Source organism: Chionomys nivalis, chromosome 2 (assembly GCF_950005125.1).
Source record: "Chionomys nivalis chromosome 2, mChiNiv1.1, whole genome shotgun sequence".
NCBI classification, from domain to species: domain Eukaryota; kingdom Metazoa; phylum Chordata; class Mammalia; order Rodentia; family Cricetidae; genus Chionomys; species Chionomys nivalis.
In genome coordinates this window covers 129,536,282-129,553,150 of record NC_080087.1, presented here as the reverse complement: position 1 = coordinate 129,553,150, position 16,869 = coordinate 129,536,282, and the positions used below count along the sequence as shown (strand labels likewise).

Sequence of the window (16,869 nt, the reverse complement as noted above, 5' to 3'; positions counted from 1 at the left end):
AACTTTACAACATGAATTTTAAGTTTTTAATGACATTCAATACACTGGAAATATTATATTCCATAATTTTTCAACACTAAGTTTTTAAAGACATTCAATACACTGGAAATATTATATTCCATAATTTTTCAACACACAAGACACATTCTAACATTATGTGCACCCAGATGCTAGCTATAACTGTACTTCCTTCACTTTTATTTTCTGCAAAACACAAGTGATCCAGAAGAAAAGGTGTTAAAAATTATGTTACAAAAAATAATCAGAAGGTTAAAAGCAAACAGCCAAGTAGACAGTATCTACAACATATAAAAAGGAATTACTAATAGCTGGGATAAAGACCTCCTATGAATAAGTAAAAGACAAATAACAAGGCACTGTAGATGATAATATCTAAGTGCTCATTAACATATACTTGCTCATAGTAGTAAGAAATGCCTATCAGCAAAGTCCAAATTTCTTTTTTTTTGGTTTTTCGAGACAGGGTTTCTCTGTGGTTTTGGAGCCTGTTCTGGAACTAGCTCTTGTAGTTCAGGCTGGTCTCGAACTCACAGAGATCCGCCTGCCTCTGCCTCCCGAGTGCTGGGATTAAAGGTGTGCGCCACCACTGCCTGGCAAAGTCCACATTTCTAAATACCAAACTTACAAAAATAATTTGAGTTTGAAACATCACTTATGATGAGGAAGAAGGTAAGCAAAGTTTCTCACATTCACTGAGGTCACATTGGTTAGAAATTTGTACACAAAGTAGAAAATTTGAGCAATGGCTATAGAACCAAAACATTAATTCATTATATCAACTTAGTTATGATTTCAGAAAGAGAGAAAAAACACAATGGAATAATTTACTGAAGTGAAGAGTATCCGTATGAAAAGACTTTAACAGTAAAAACAGTGTAGGCACACACACATCAGTTTTATATTATTTTATATGAAGTTTATATGAAGACAACACAGACATAAAAGCATATCATGTAGATGGATGCTCAAGCTTATACATCATAAGGTGAACTGGAAAATACGCAGCATACCTGTAAGAGTAGCTGCATCAAGTTTCATGAAAGTAAGAGTGACAGTTTAGGAGGGTTCCCGTTTTCACTATAAATTGTATTTGGGAAAAAACAGTGTTAAGCAAATATTGATAGCTAACTAGATGATAAAAATATGGATGTTTGTATATACATACTTTGTGTAAATGTCTCATATAAAATGTGCTTATTTATAAGGCCAGGCGGTGGTGGCTACGCACGCCTTTAATCGCAGCTCTCAGGAGGCAGAGGCAGAGGCAAGTGGATCTCTGTGAGTTTGAGATCAGCCTGGTCTATAAGAGCTAATTCCAGGACAGGCTCCAAAGCTACAGAGGAACCCTGTCTCGAAAAAAACAAAACAAAACCAAAAAAAAAAAAAAAAAAAATGTGCTTATAGTCTGCCTTCAAATTTGAATTATCCCAAAATTCATACACTTTTGTATAACTAAGCAATGATCTCTAGATATAAAAGATTCTCATTCATTCGAAATGTTAAAGGGAAAATAAAAAAAAACAAGATTCGCTCTGATTTTGATAGAAATAGAAAAAATTACTGAACATCAGGGAAGTGATGTTAAGAGCACTTACTCTTGCAATGGACCTACTTTCTGTTTCCAGCACCCACAATGGGAAACTCATAACTGCCTATAACTCCACCTCCAGAGGATCTGAAGCCCTCCTTCTGGACTCTGAGGGTACCCACACATATGACATACAAACGCACATACATATAAATAAGAAAACATTTTAAAAATAGGAAAAAGTCTCCCAGGATTTAAATAATTTGATCAACTCACTGACCTAAACTTTATAATCTAGAAAGTCCCACTCTAGTATTTCTATCTCTTACCCCACTCACATTTCTCTCAGTCATTTAGACAAGATGCTATGGATAAAACCAAAGTGGCTAGTAGCAGGGACCATAGAGTAAAATATCATGAGGCAAAAGAGTTAGTTCATCTTGGGTCTTAGACAAAGAAAAATTACAGCTAAGTAGAATAAGAACATATTAAGAAAGAGAAGGAAAATAAACGCAAAGATTAAAGTGGCTAAGGACCACTTATGGGGAAGAGAGAGAGAATAAACTAAACGGCTTCTGAAATGACCCTGAGAACACCTGCTGCACTCGTATCTGCATACTCTCTCCTCCTGAATACGAAGTAGCCTAAGTAGTGGACTTCGGGTTATTGAATTCAGCAGAAATAAAAAGATTTTGGATTAAGCCAAATGAAGAGACTGGCTCCTCCACCTTACTGGCTTTCCCCCTCAGAAAAGAAGCTAACTGCTTGTCTGTGAGCTGGAACAACCCACACGGCAAAGAAATGTGAGTCATCTGGACGCAGACTCTCCCCAGTCAAACTCTGAGATGACTGCAGCCCCTGCTAACACCTACTTAGAGCTGATGAGCGACCTGGGGAGAGCCAAGACAAGCCAGAAAATAATGTTTTCAATAACCAAATTTGGCGGAATTTTGCTACACACAAACAGATAGCTACCTGTTTATTTTATTATTTGAGATTATAATTACATCTTATAGATAACTACATTTTACCATGAAGATCTTTATAGTCTCCAGAAGGAAAAGCCCAGACATATCATAACCCCTACTTAAAATTTCCATGAGGTTCTACTGTGTACTATTTCCAAATGTATCCTTATTTGGAAAAAGAAAATACCCAAGCAAAAATAATGTGTACCATTTGTGTTAGAACCCCTGTCAGCTGACATGTGGGTGCTGGGCTTGAACTTGGATCTTCTGGAAGAACAGGGATGTTCTTAACCACTATGCCATCACTCCAGACCCTAAGAGTAAGTTTTAGTCTATGTTTTAATCTTCCAGAAATTAAACAAGTACCAAATTCAACAATCTTTTGATTTGGGTTTATTATTGGTTTTTGAGATATAGCCTCACTATGTGGCTCTGGCTGGCCTGGAACTCTGTAAGTTGATCAAGCTTACAGAGAGAGAGATGCCTACTTCTGTCATCTAAGTTCTAGGATGAAAGGCATGTATCATCAGACACAGTCGAAAAATTAGTATTTAAAACAGTTTAGGTGCCTTTGAGACATAACAGTCAAAACGTATAGGTTTGACAATGTGAAAAAATTAAATGTGCATATTACTAAAAATCACTGAGTTTTAAGTCACTCATGCTAATTCTGAATGATGACTCCATCATTATGTGGGTTTCAATTAATTTATTCTTAATTGAATATACTTCATTCTCACACAAAATAGATAACTGGATTAAGGAAAAACATAAAAATGATTTTAAAAGCATACAATAGTGAATAATTCTGTAAGTTCACCTCAAGATAATACTTTATAGTTCAATATAATCGCAATTATTCCATAGAACTTAAGTGCTTATCCTGTGCTTTGGAAGTCATCTTTAGAAAGGCAGTAGGAAACTCGGCTACAAATCAAGCAATCTGTCTTTACTGAGAATGTAACAACCCGCCACACTACACACCCTTTTCATGTTGAGTACTTACTAAGGACAGCTAGAAAACTAGTTTTAAAAAGTAAAATTAAAATGTACAAGTTATGGAAATAAATCAGTTTGCTTTCTTAAAGGCAGAAAAACAAGAAAATAGTACCTGAGCCATAAATCTGCATTGGGTAGAAAGAAGCTAGAACCTTCATCTTCACCTAATATGTACTCAATCTGTAAAATCAACAATTCATTTAAACTTTCACAGGTAAATATGTCTGATACTACCTTAAATACTAGAAAGATGTAGTGAGCATGACAAAAATTCTACCCTCATAAAGTTTACAACAGAGGAATATGTCAGAGAGAGGAGAGGGGAGGGAAGGTGAGAGAATTTATTTTAAAGAACAAAGAACTTTTTTTAAGCTACGTTCATGTGAAACATGGCTATGAGTGTGGTGATTAGAATATATCTGAATAGTTGGTCTCCAGCTGGTGCAAATGTATGGGAAGGATTAGGCGATGTGGTCTTGTTGGAGATGTGTCACTGGGGGCAAGCTTTGAGGTTTCAAAAACCCACACCACCCCCAATGTCTCCATCTTTCTGTCTTGTGCTTGTGGATAGAGATATGAGCTCTCAGTTACTGCCCCAGTGCCTGCTGCCCACTGCCAAGCTCTCCATCATGATGGTCAGACTCAGAAACTGTGAGCCCAAATTAAACTCTTTCTTTTATAAGTTGCCTTGGCAGTGATGTCTTATCACAGCAACATAAAATCAAGATGATTAGATACAATATTCCAGTAAATAAAGGTTTGGCAAGTGTTTACAAAGCTTAAGTACAAAGCATGTTTATATTGGCACCAGGGTACATTGGTATGGATGGGGTGGGCCTCTCAAGGCTTCTCTCTTGATGATGTCTGCTCTAAGACCTCAAACAACAAGCTAATATGAATCTGAGATGGCCGCCTTCCACTCAGAAAGATCACACAAAGCACTGGGCAGGAATGTTATGTTATGTCCACAACATAACAACTGCAGAAAGAACAGAAAATAAGACCAGAGCAAACACATATATATGATATAGCCGGACCATTGAATTTTATACCTAAGCTGAAAAAGAGTCATTAGAAATGTAGGTGAGAAGAGAGACATACATGGATCTAATCTACATGGGAAGTAGAAAAAGACAAGATCTTCTGAGTAAATTGGGAGCATGGGGACCTTGGGAGAGGATTGAAGGGGAGAGGACAGGCAGGGAGGGGAGCAAACAAAAATGTAGAGCTCAATTAAAAATCAATAAAAAAAAGATTTCAAAGTATATCAAGGGAAATAAAGTTCAGGTTGGCTCTTTGGAGGCCATTTTAGATTTAATTTCAACATGTAAGGAAGAGCAAAGACAAAATGAGAAACTACACATTATCTTAACGGCAGCAAGCAAATTCTGCATGTAATTAAAAGTTTAATTCCCCAGTTATTTTAGAGCATCTGAGGAAGCTGGTATATACTGACAGAACCCATGAGGAAGCTGGCATATACTAACAGGACCCATGAGGAAGCTGGCATATACTGACAGAACCCATGAGGAAGCTGGCATATACTGACAGGACCCAAGCTACAGTGCTTTGACTTATATTTTGATGTGAGATGGTGCAAGGCCATACTCATTCAGTAGAAATCATAGTTTTAGTTTGAAATTTTGATTTTTCCTGGACTCAATATGTATCAGGATATCCTTAATGTTGGGCACACCTACCTGTAAGCCATGCAATCACAAGGACACCACTGATACTCTGCAATGTACTGAGTTGCTAAGCTATGAGGTTTGATAGGTGAGGTGAACTAAATATAATTCTGATTTTAAAAAAAAAAAGAAATTTAGGTAAGGAAGTAACTTGATTTGATTGATTCTAAGAGAGAGAGACAGAGTGTGCACGAGCAAGTTAGCTCACTCTGGCTGTCCCTGGAATGCAGGGGAACCAAAGAGGCAGTTTCTGAATCAATGCAAACCTAATTTGTTGCTTGGATTAGTGAGGTATTAATAAGAATTATGAAAATTCAATTTAAATGTTTCAGGTACAGTCAATAAAACTTTGATGACCAACATTTTACAGGGTTTAAGAGGGGGAAAAGGGAGGAACCAAAAGCAACCGTTGGTTTCCTACCTTTAGCAAATGCCCGGTCAATGGTGACATTCTGGAAACAAGACATACTTGGGAACCTTTTTGTTGTTGCTGTTCTTTTTCAAAGTTTTGTCAGGGTCATATTATATTTAAAGTATGTATCAGCCACCCATGTGGAATCAGCCAAACAAGGTTAGAGTTCAAATGAGAGGTCAGAATTAGACAGTACTTGGAGAACTCATGGCATAGAAACAGCATTTACTCTAAAGATACAGAGAAACTGTCTCAAAAAAAAAAAAAAAACAAAAAACAAACAAAGCATTTAAAGCCAAGAAACAGGAGTTTACCTACGGATAGGGTAAAAACAAATTAATGAAAGTCTTAACAAAGATTCAAAAACAAATTCTACAGATCAAAAATACAGTGTCATGGCATAAGAGATAGCTCAGCAGGCAATGACGCTTGTCACCAATGGAACCAATGGAGCCTGCAGCAAAGACTAAGGAGCTTAGTAATGTTATGTGAAGGACTACAGGAGAGGATTAGCTCGCAAAGGAGAATGAAACAATAAATGGAGGGTGAGTACAATCAAGACAACCAAGTATTTAAAAGTGCATAATAGGTCAAATAACAACAGGCAAAGGTTAGCAGGAATGTGACTTTCTAAGAACACTGCTGAGAAGTCGCCTAGCTTTCATTTTTGGTCCAGTGAAGTTAACTGTAAACTAAAGATCACTAAGCTCCAGTCTACTCCCCCTTTCCAGCTTGGAGAAAGGGAAGACCTAACCCTCTCCCCGTCCTTCTGAATCCCCAATTCACAGAACACTACAAGGCAGACCTAACCACCAGACAGTGCGGTAACATTTTATTAAATGTCTGATATCTTATTAAACATTTTATTAGAGTTCATTTTACACAGCAAATCATATCCAGCTTTCAATTAAAAAGCTTACAAGGCACTCTAAGAGGAAAAATATGGTTTTAAAAGATGGGATCACCAGATTAAGAATTTAAAACAACTGTAATTAATAACCAATAGGCTTTAAATCAAGGGGGGAGGGGGAGACAACACATAACAGATACGTAATGCGAGTAAATTAATGAAAGTCCTAACAAAGAGTCAAAAACAAATTATACAGATCAAAAGCACAGCCCTAAGCATAAGACAAGCTCAGAAGGAGGTGCTTGTCACCAAGACTGAAGGCCTGAGTTCAATCCCCCAGACTCGTACAATGAAATAAGAACACAGTTAACACTAAAGAGACACCAGGGGGCTGGAGAGATGGCTCAGAGGTTAAGAGCATTGCCTGCTCTTCCAAAGGTCCCGAGTTCAATTCCCAGCAACCACATGGTGGCTCACAACCATCTGTAATGAGGTCTGGTGCCCTCTTCTGGCCTGCAGACATACACACATACAGAATATTGTATACATAAAAAAAAAAAAAAAAAAAAAAAAAACCACTAAAGAGACACCAAACCAGATTAAGGAAGCTCAGAGAAAACCAGAACAAATGTCAAATCAATTCAGATAACTTTAATTTATATGATTTGTCACTTAATAAATTAAACTGTGTTCAAGTATTATGTGAAATTACTTACTACATAATAGTATATTCACAGCAAATAATATATTTAAAATTATGTACTAAAATTTCTTATCTATTTGTTACATGTCTGTTTATGGTGCAAGTTCCATGTAACACAGTCTTGTCCTGTATTAGGACAGTTCTCTAGGGCTCAGCTTTAACACCAGCCCTTGGTTTGAGAACAGTTCTTACACTGGATAGTAGTACTGGACAGCCTCAATTCATAGTCCTTCAACATCAACCTGCATAGTGTGCCTAGTTTTTTGGGTTTTGTTGTTTGTTTTTCCCAAACAGGGTTTCTCTGTGTAGCCCTGGCTGTCCTGGAACTTACTATGTAGACCAGGCTGGCTGCCAAGTTGGAGATCCACCTGCCTCTGCCTCCCAAGTGTTGGGATTGTACCTAGTTGATAAAAGAACAGATTTTATTTACTTATTTAGATGGAGCTAGAGACCACGGCTCATGCATGAAAAGTAAGAGCTCTAACACTGGGCACCACTTCCAGCCTCGCGGCAGGTACTTCCTGTGACAGAATGAACGCTGCACTGGGGCTTCAGTGTTTCCAATAGTTGGGTCCTAGGATATTGCTTAGCCCATGGGAAGCTTTTTTCTTTTTATTTTTTTTCTCCTCAGGCAGTCTTGCTAGTGATGTGGACTTAATTCATCATACTCTTGCCTCTACAGGAGTGAGCCAACACCAATGACTCACACAACAGGCTCTTAACAAAACAGCTTCAACAAACACCAATTCTAAATGATAAAACTGCTCTAAAATTTTAACAAAGGAGATTTATGAGGCATTTTGTTGCCAGGTCATCAGGTAAAAAAGTTAGAAAACATCAACACAGAATGGAACTGCCCAGAAGAAATAGGGTATGAGCTACATATATTATTTTAAACTTACTACAAGACATTTTAAAAATAATTATTTTATTTAGCAAATGAAATTATGTAACCAACATAAGAATTTCTTAATGAGATTTTATATATATATATCCTTTATGTATAATAAATCTTCAAAATCCAGATTTTCCTGAGAACAATCTTAATGTAGCAAGAGCCTCATTTCAAATGTTCAAGTCTGTGTGGCAAGAGACCACTGTACTAGTACATGTAAGGTGTATTGTTCCTTATATAACCAGGAACCAATCATTAAGTACAAAATTTCAATCCACAAATTTATCTTAACCAAATATATGTATATTTTATGCACCTATAGTAGTGTAGCCAATATGTAGAAGAGGAAACTCCAATAATTCCCTAAAAAGCATCTTGATCAGCTTTTAGCTACACCCAGGACAGGGAGATTTAATCCTAGCTAAATCTAAAAATGGTTTTCTAACTACAAAACTATTGTGTTCTGAGATTCCAGACACTACTACTCTTGGTGAGAATTATTTACTCTGTGTGCACCCTAGATACTCAAGTACAATGCAGCACTCTCCCTAAGTAGTTTAGTCTAATGACCTCAAAGAGAAACAACTGGGAAAAATAAGACTTTTTCCCTGCCAAAGACACACTAAACTAGCAAGCTAATAGAATCTTTTAAGTGCATACTACAAGCTTGAAACTGCCAGTAGTCTTTGAAAGAAGACAGCTCTGCTAAGGCAAGAGTTCCTAGTAATCTAAAAACCAATTATATTTCATTTTTACAACCGACTAATTTTTCAGCTTAATTTTTTTTTATTTTTCCAGACAGTTTCTCTGTGTAATAGTCCTAACTGTCCAGGAACTAGCTCTTGTAGACCAGGCTGGCCTTGAACTCACTGAGATCCTCCAGTCTCTGCCTACCCGAGTGCTAGGATTAAAGGGGTGTGCCACCACCACCCAGCCAGTTTAAGTTTTTAAAAAAATTCATTCATATCCTCAAACAGAAATTCGATCGTTTTACGAGTAGCATAAAAGAACTTTACCACAAAACCATAATAGATAATCTGTCAGGTAAATAACCCTTCAACAAACAACCCAGATCCAAATATACTATTTTTACAAGATTCTGAAAAATACCAATAAGAGATTTTCTATAGGACAAGCAAACATGTATAACTTAAATAATAAACACTTTACAGTTTTTATTTTTGTATATATTAATTGTATTATTATAAAACCAAATTAATCCATCAAAAACAACTAGATTATACTGTTAAATCTACACCATAAATTCTAAAAGTCTACAATTTGATCCAAAGGACATTCACTGAGAATTAAAAGTTTACTTATTCTGAAATTGTGCTGTTACAAATAGGTTTTGCCTTATCCCCAGGATGTTTTCATTAGTAGCTTAAGCTGTACTTTTAAGAATCATAGCACATTCATATTTGAGTCTAGCATTAACCAAAAGTAATCTAATCCTCTGGAGATTATGAAATATAGGAAAAGCAGTTATCTTTTAAAACCTGCATCTATATAGAGAGATGACTGCCAAGACAATTACTATTGAGTTGGTTCAGACACTTAGTAATCAAATCTTTAGAAATTAATAAATAACTTACATATTTCAATTGATTTTGACATTTCCTGAAAAATGTTTAAATACCTCACACTGAAAAACCTAGATAGCCGGGCGGTGGTGGCGCACGCCTTTAATCCCAGCACTTGGGAGGCAGAGGCAGGCGGATCTCTGTGAGTTCGAGACCAGCCTGGTCTACAAGAGCTAGTTCCAGGACAGGCTCCAAAACCATAGAGAAACCCTGTCTCGAAAAACCAAAAAAAAAAAAAATCTAGATAAAAACCACTATTCCTCCTAAAAAATGAATATTAAAATTAAATCTGATTTCCTATCCCTTGTATTGCTTCAGATTTTTGTTATGTTTTATGTTTTAAAATTTAAACAAGCATTGCATATTGTCTTTGAAAAACATTCTCTCTAGTTTTACCCCTAAACATTCAATTTACTTTTAATTATAATTTTGATAAGCCCTATTCTTTTAAAAACATAGTGGAAGACACAAATCCACCTATAAAAATGTGATGAGCAATGATGGTGCATGTCTATAATCCCAACACTTGGGAAACCGAGGCAGGAGGATCTCTGTGAGTTTGAGCCAGTCTGGTTCACAAGGAAAGTTCACAAGAACAGCCAGAGTTATTACAGAGAAAGCCTGTTTCAAAGCCATCCCCTAAAAAAATTTAAAAAATACACTACCAACAGTATTTGAAAGGGGAGAACTCAGAGGCAGGGCCAAATCTTTTTTCCACATATATTATTTAACCCATGATAATAATGAAAAGTAACAAAATATGATTTGTTCTCTTTTTGTCTTTCCATTTATTTGGTGTAGGGAAGTGTTGCCATGACAATAGAGGTCACAGGGCAACTAGTAGAAGATGGTTCTCTCTTTCTACTGTTCGGGTTCCAGGGATCCAGCTCAAGTCTTTAGACTTAGTGGCAAACACCAAATGAGCCATCTCAGTGACCCAAGCTGGGCTTTCAAACATTACGAAAAATATAACAGAATTCAAATTTTCTAATTTGTTCTTATAAAGGTAAAATACAAAACCACTAAAAGGAATGAGTTCACACTGGTTGAATTTTTATCTCATAAAACTAGAAATTAGGAGCTGGAGAGATGGCTTAGGAGTGAAGAGCACACATGTTGCTCATGCAGAGGGCCTGAGTTCGACCTCCAACACCAAGGGAGGCTGGCTCACAAGCACCTGTAATTCTGACTCCAAGAGATCAGACAGACGCCCTCTTCCGGCTTCCATAGGCACTGCACTCACATACACAAACCCACATGGCACTCAGCTATAGATATGATTAAATTTTAATGTTTTAAAGTATCAAAAAATTAATGAAAGTCAGAAAACACAATGTATTTCCAGATTTCATTAAATGTTCTTTTAAGGGAATTCGGTTCTCTACAGAAAACTCTGCCGTAATTGACATAAGTTGAATAAAGTTGGCTCAGCACTTTGTAGTCTGTGATGTTTATAGGCAAGAGCTTCTTCTACTTTGAAAACTATGCCTAAAAAGGAATTATCATTGAAGACTAAAGAATTTAATTAAAGATAAAGCCACTTGGGTGGCCACATAACAGATCAAACAGCTCATGCTTGAAGCACAACTATTATTCAGCTGTATGTGCATGACTCATAATATAAATGAGGTTTATTCCTCTGCACATAAATTTGGATGCAGAAATTTACGTTTAAAAGTGCATTATCACACATGGGCCCAGTCTATTCAATTTTACCTCACACAGTTCAACAATGACTAATGACCTACTACCGTACACACTTCTGGGAGTTTGTTTGTTTTGAACTACTAAAAACATGCTAAGAATTCTGGGTCTTGTAGAGCTAGAAAAGAACCTGAAACATTGTTAAGTTCATAAACAATGTAAAATAGTAGCAAATTCTCACTAGTATAAATAGCTGAATTTTCACATCAATATAAAAATAAGTGTTTTTGAAAATATAAAAATAACATCTGGTATTAAAATTTTCCATTGTGGCCAAACAAAATTCCAACACAAAAGAGAAACAAAAAGGTAAGCTACAGGCTAGCTTGGACTACAGTGTGACTTCGAGGCTGACTCAGGTCTCATGGTAACATCCTGTCTTTAAACACACACACACACAAAAAGAAAAATTCCTCTGTGAATAATCTTCAATTTTCACAAAACACTATAAACTAGCAAGTATGATGATATCATTTTTACTATGACATTTTTAAAATCTTTCATGACTAGGAAAGGAATCAAATTGGGTGAAATGTCCATTCAGCGCAACATTTAAGCGAAAATGGGAAAAAAAATCTTATAGTTTCTATTTCTAAATCTAACAGATTGAATAAAATATGACAGATTATGAATTATCTTTTGTATGCTATTCTATTATAGTACTGTAACAGGGAAGACTTTCAGTGCAGACGGAAGACAGAACGTGCATCAGACTGCTTGCGCTCATCTCTAACAGTTTGTAAACCAGATCGACACCAACCTTAAATGTGACCCTAAACCGAAAGGAAGCAGCTCTCTACTCCATCAACTGTCACCTGACGTAGTAAAGACAGGCTTAAGGGAACGAGCAAGAAACATATGAAGCCGCGAAAGACATCATGAAAACAAGAATGACTTACTACATATAAGGTTTATGTGATAGATTAAAGGGCAGCAAAGATTGCTATAGGGAGTTAAGCAGGTAGGCTGTCAAGAACAATTGGAAATAAAGAACTTTAAACACTACCATCTTATTTGTCTAACAGAATCTATGGGAAGAGACATAAATGAGTAAAGGAGGTGAAGCCCTGTAAGTAGTGACACAGCAGAATCTATCTGTAGAAGAGTTTGGCTATGCCATGCTTAAAACAGTGGAAGTTTCTGGAACTTATAATAGGAAACTACTAAGATCAGTGAGGCCCAGACTTATAAGAGGAACAAGTACTCCAATGGTTCAATCAACTACAACATAATCAATCAACCCTGAACTCCGAAAAAGAGAACATTTCCTGACTTCTCACAGGCTTAAAAAAAAAAAAGTTAAAACATTAGCAGTCAATTGGCAAGTCTTCATTGTGCACCCACTATTTGATACACCGCGTGTAAATATGAAAGTTTTCTCTCAAGTACACAATTAACAGTGGAAATGCAACAGATACCACATTTATGTCCCTAGTTAAATAGATAAATAAAACAGTACTAGGTGATGAACAAAGGTGTAACAGGAGGCACAATTGATACCTCTATGTGAGTAAATTAATACCACATTCGCAAAGCTGGGGATGTCATAAGAGCATAAAAATAAACACACGACTCTGACCCAGAAACTCCTCTCTTACAAATCTACCTTGTGGGGCGGAAAATGTATTATTTCAAAGATCTTACAAAACATTAGAAAAATCCCAAACATCTGCCAACAGGAAAAACTTAAAATATACTCATATGATGAAACGTTGTATAGCTACTAAAATTATTTTTCAAAGAATATTAATGTTATTTAGGAACACTTCATGTTTCTATAAAAACTAACTGAAAATGTATGATCTAGTCTTAGGAAAAATTACACCCAGATGATAGAAAAATAATGAGAAATAAAGTTTTCCAGGCAATTTTATAATATGTAAGAAAATAAGCAGTAATTAATTGAAAAGACATCTATTACCAAGAACCTGTAAATGATATTTACAGGCTAAGATTACGAGTTTCACATTTAAGAAATTATTCTAGAAAGGCTGAGGAAGGGGAGTAACACTGTAGATCTAAACTACGAAAATAATAGCAGACCTTGCCAGTAATCTTTAAAACCGGAAAGATAAACGAAGTTACAGCATGGTTAGGACTGGTGGCACACGCTTCCAAAAGTCAGCTCTAAAAGGACCTGGACTACACACAGCAAGTTCCAAAGCCAGCCTGTGTGACATGCCTGCCCTGAAACAAAAGTGCAACAGATCTGTACTAAATCGAATATATCTTATTTCTCTGCTTACTGTGAAAATCCCGAATATATGCTAGCTTTGTTAAAAGTGACGTTTTGTTACACCACATTATGTGGAGATCTACAGTCACTAAAAAGCACGTGATCTTTATTACACTCTTTTAAAGCAGGGACCATATTACGAAACGGTTTACTAGAGAAAACAGATGTATTGGCAAGGTTGTGACTTGCCCGAGAAAACAGCGAGTTCTCTGCAAACCGCAGAAATCAAGCACCGGTGTTAAGCCTCTTAAGCAATCTGTACTCCACACCTGCACCCTTTCCCCCCCTCCACTGTCGAATTATTTTTAGAGCTACTTTTCCTACCCCCAAATCCTGCCTAGTTTGCCAGCTGGGTGCTCAGTCAGAGTTTCGGGTAAGTTCTGTTGCTAACAAACTTGTCCCATCCAATCAGGATCTAAAACCCTTCGACTGACACCAAGTTAAACAAGTTAAAGGCGGCTGCGGCCGGTCTTTTCCGTCTCTCCAGCGCAGAACTGCTCTCCGGTTTGGGGAAATCAACCAGACGGTGACTGCCAAGTCCAATCTCCCCGCGCCTTCTCCGGGAGCACCGGGGAACCCCCGCGGCGCCCGCTCCCCGCAAGGCAGAGCCCCGCAGCTCCTTCCCGGGGGTTCGAGACCACACGACGCCGGCCAGCCTTTATTTCCCCTCACAAACGCTACTTCTCTTTCCCGAACCGAACCCTCCCTTCGGCACCAGGAGCGACACGAACTCGGACGTGTTACCCTTCAACAAACCACTACGACCCCTTCCATCCCCAACAATTCTAAAGGCCAGACCCATAACGGCCCAGAACAAGGAAAAAGAAAAGTCGCTGCTGCTGAGGCGGACAGCCCGGCTCAGCGCTAAACTTCCACACCACGTTCCCCACGCCCGCCGCGGAGGCTCCGCTGCTCCGGACGGGGGCAAGCCACGTGTTCCACCTTCTGCGCACGCGCCAGGCAAAACAAAAGGGAGGCTTGCCAGGCTCCGCCCCTCCCACGTGACTCGCGTCCAGGCCCGCCCCCTGCCCCGCCCTCCCCTCCCCGCCGCGTCTGCCAAGGCTGTTAGGTTTAGCCGTTTAAATTTGGCTGCGATCCGACCCCTGCCCCAAAGCACGGCCCCGCGTCGGGGCCCGGAGTCCAACGGCCAGGAGGATTTGGGGTGCAAGGGGACTGCCCGGCGGACGCCGAGCCCGCGAGTCCGCCCGGCGGTCTCTCCGCTCTTCCCGCCCCGCGCCGCCGGCCCCCGCCGAGGAGACCCACCCCCCTCTGCCCGCCGCTGCGACGCCGGCCACTCGCCTGCTGGGGCGCCCTGGCTGCCCTCCGCCGCCGCACCTTCGGTCCGGCCGTGGTGGGGTCCGCCCGCCTCCCCCCGCCCGGGGCGCCGCCGACTCGTCTCCAGAGCGCGCCCCGCTCCCGCCCCGGCTGACGCCGCCGCCGCGGTTTAACAGTCCGCCCGCTGCCCGCAGCTCCGGGCGCTCGGGGGACGGAACCCTGCCGCCGAGGGGGGGGGGGCGGCGGGGGAGGGCGGGGCCCGGCTCCGGCCAATGGCAGCGGGGGAGGGGCGCGCCATGCAAATGAGACGGGCGGCGGGGAAACCCCGGCGGGGGCGGGGCCTGCGGGAGCGGCTGGGAGCGTTCTGAAAGCGGCCTGAGCGCGGCTGCCGAACTCTGCCCGTGCGTTCCGCTCGGCTGCTGCTCGGCGCTCTCTCCGCCCTCGGGAGAGCTAACACCGCCAGTCGGACTGCCGAGCCACTTCCCGCTGCGGTTTCTCTAGGTCTGTGACACGAGAATAAGAGGCGGGGGGGAAACGCGGGTCTGCGCATCCCTCTCCGCTCCTCTGCGAGCCTGGGTGTCCCGGCCGCGGGGCCGGGCCGGGCCGAGGGTTAGCAACCTTCCTCCGCTGCCGAGGCCCGCTGCCTCCGTGCCTTCGCTTGTCTTTTCGGCTCAGAGACTCAGATCCCAAGTCATCCTCTGTGGGACCTCCAAGCGTCAACTAGGTGACAAATCTACCGTGGATACATTTGAGATAGTTGATGACTGAGAAGCGCTGCAGTTAGAGCGTCAGCGCAGAAAAGCGGGATTTTAGATGGAAACTGTTGACTAGAGACATACAAAAACATCTCGAGTCTTGCGCCTGATCCAACCTGCAGCTTCACCATTGGTCGCACCCAGGCATTTCCCCAGGCTTGAACTTGATGCTTAAGAAAAAAATGATAACCTAAATATAGCTACTTAGATAATAGAGGCTTTGCTAAGCAGATTTTCACTGGAATACTTTAGGGAGTGGAAGGCACTAGGATTTTAGATCCAGATTTATCATTGTTTCTACCTTTTTATTTGGAAGGGATCACAAGGCAGGGCTGTGGAGGAAGCGTGAAGAATTGAAGTCATCAGGAAGTAATACTTAGACATTACCAGAATTGGAAAATTTGCCACTACTTCTCTTTCTAGTACATCAAGACACATAGCTGAAATAATGTTTAGGATAAACTGTCTTCAGTGGGGAATAGTTATAAAAATTACTCAAAACAATAATTGCTCAACATGGGTCAAGAGAGACATTTCAGGAAATATTAAAATGGATTAAAAGTCATGATCTAATGGTGTATTGGAGGAAAAATTAAACACCTACTGGCTATTTGTCGCATTTAAAGAGCTGTCATAGTCTCTAAGTATGGAAACAGAAAATAAGTAAAGCGTTTAAATAAAACATGTGGTGGGGCCTGGATTTTTGCATATTCCAGAGGTGGGCCAGCCTGGTCTACATGGTGAGTTCCAGGACAGCCATAGCTTTTTACCGAGACCCTGTCTTAAAAACAAAGTTGCATGTTGGAGGTAGTAGCAATTTGAGAAGTCAAAGATGTTAGAGCAGTTCTAAGATTTTGGATTCAGAACTCAAAATTCATTTTAGAGGCTTCAAAAAGAAGAGGAAGGCATCCATAATAACTCAGGAAATAATATCCTTAAAGGGGCAGTAATTTGTATCATACCATTAGAATAGAAAGCAACATTGCTAAGGACACTGTTAAATCATAAGTGACGAGGTCTGTGGGTGTGCCAGGGCAAGAGCACACTTGCCCACATTGGTGAGGGGCCCTGGGTTCAGTTTCTAATATCCTAATGAATGACAAGGAACAAATTTAAAATGGAAGTAATTCTAGAGCTGTAAAATGACTTGAGGCCCAGCTATACCCTGTGGGGCAATCGTTTATTACCAAAACAAAATACCTGTAAGTTAATGAAATGGGTGTTGAAAACATATTTTGTGGTGGTTATAAAG

The 16,869-nt window shown here is 39.8% G+C and overlaps 1 protein-coding gene across 6 annotated transcripts in view; it reads right to left on the bottom strand.

Annotated features, from left to right (window-relative positions):
* The window catches only part of Kansl1l (KAT8 regulatory NSL complex subunit 1 like), an 83,861-nt gene extending 68,882 nt beyond the window's left edge, over positions 1–14,979 (bottom strand). For all 6 annotated transcript variants that reach the window (XM_057763360.1, XM_057763361.1, XM_057763364.1 and 3 more), the window contains exon 1: positions 14,887–14,979. The gene's annotated coding sequence lies outside the window, so the exon portion shown is untranslated. The remainder of the gene's footprint in view (positions 1–14,886) is intronic.
* Positions 14,980–16,869: the final 1,890 nt, after the last annotated feature.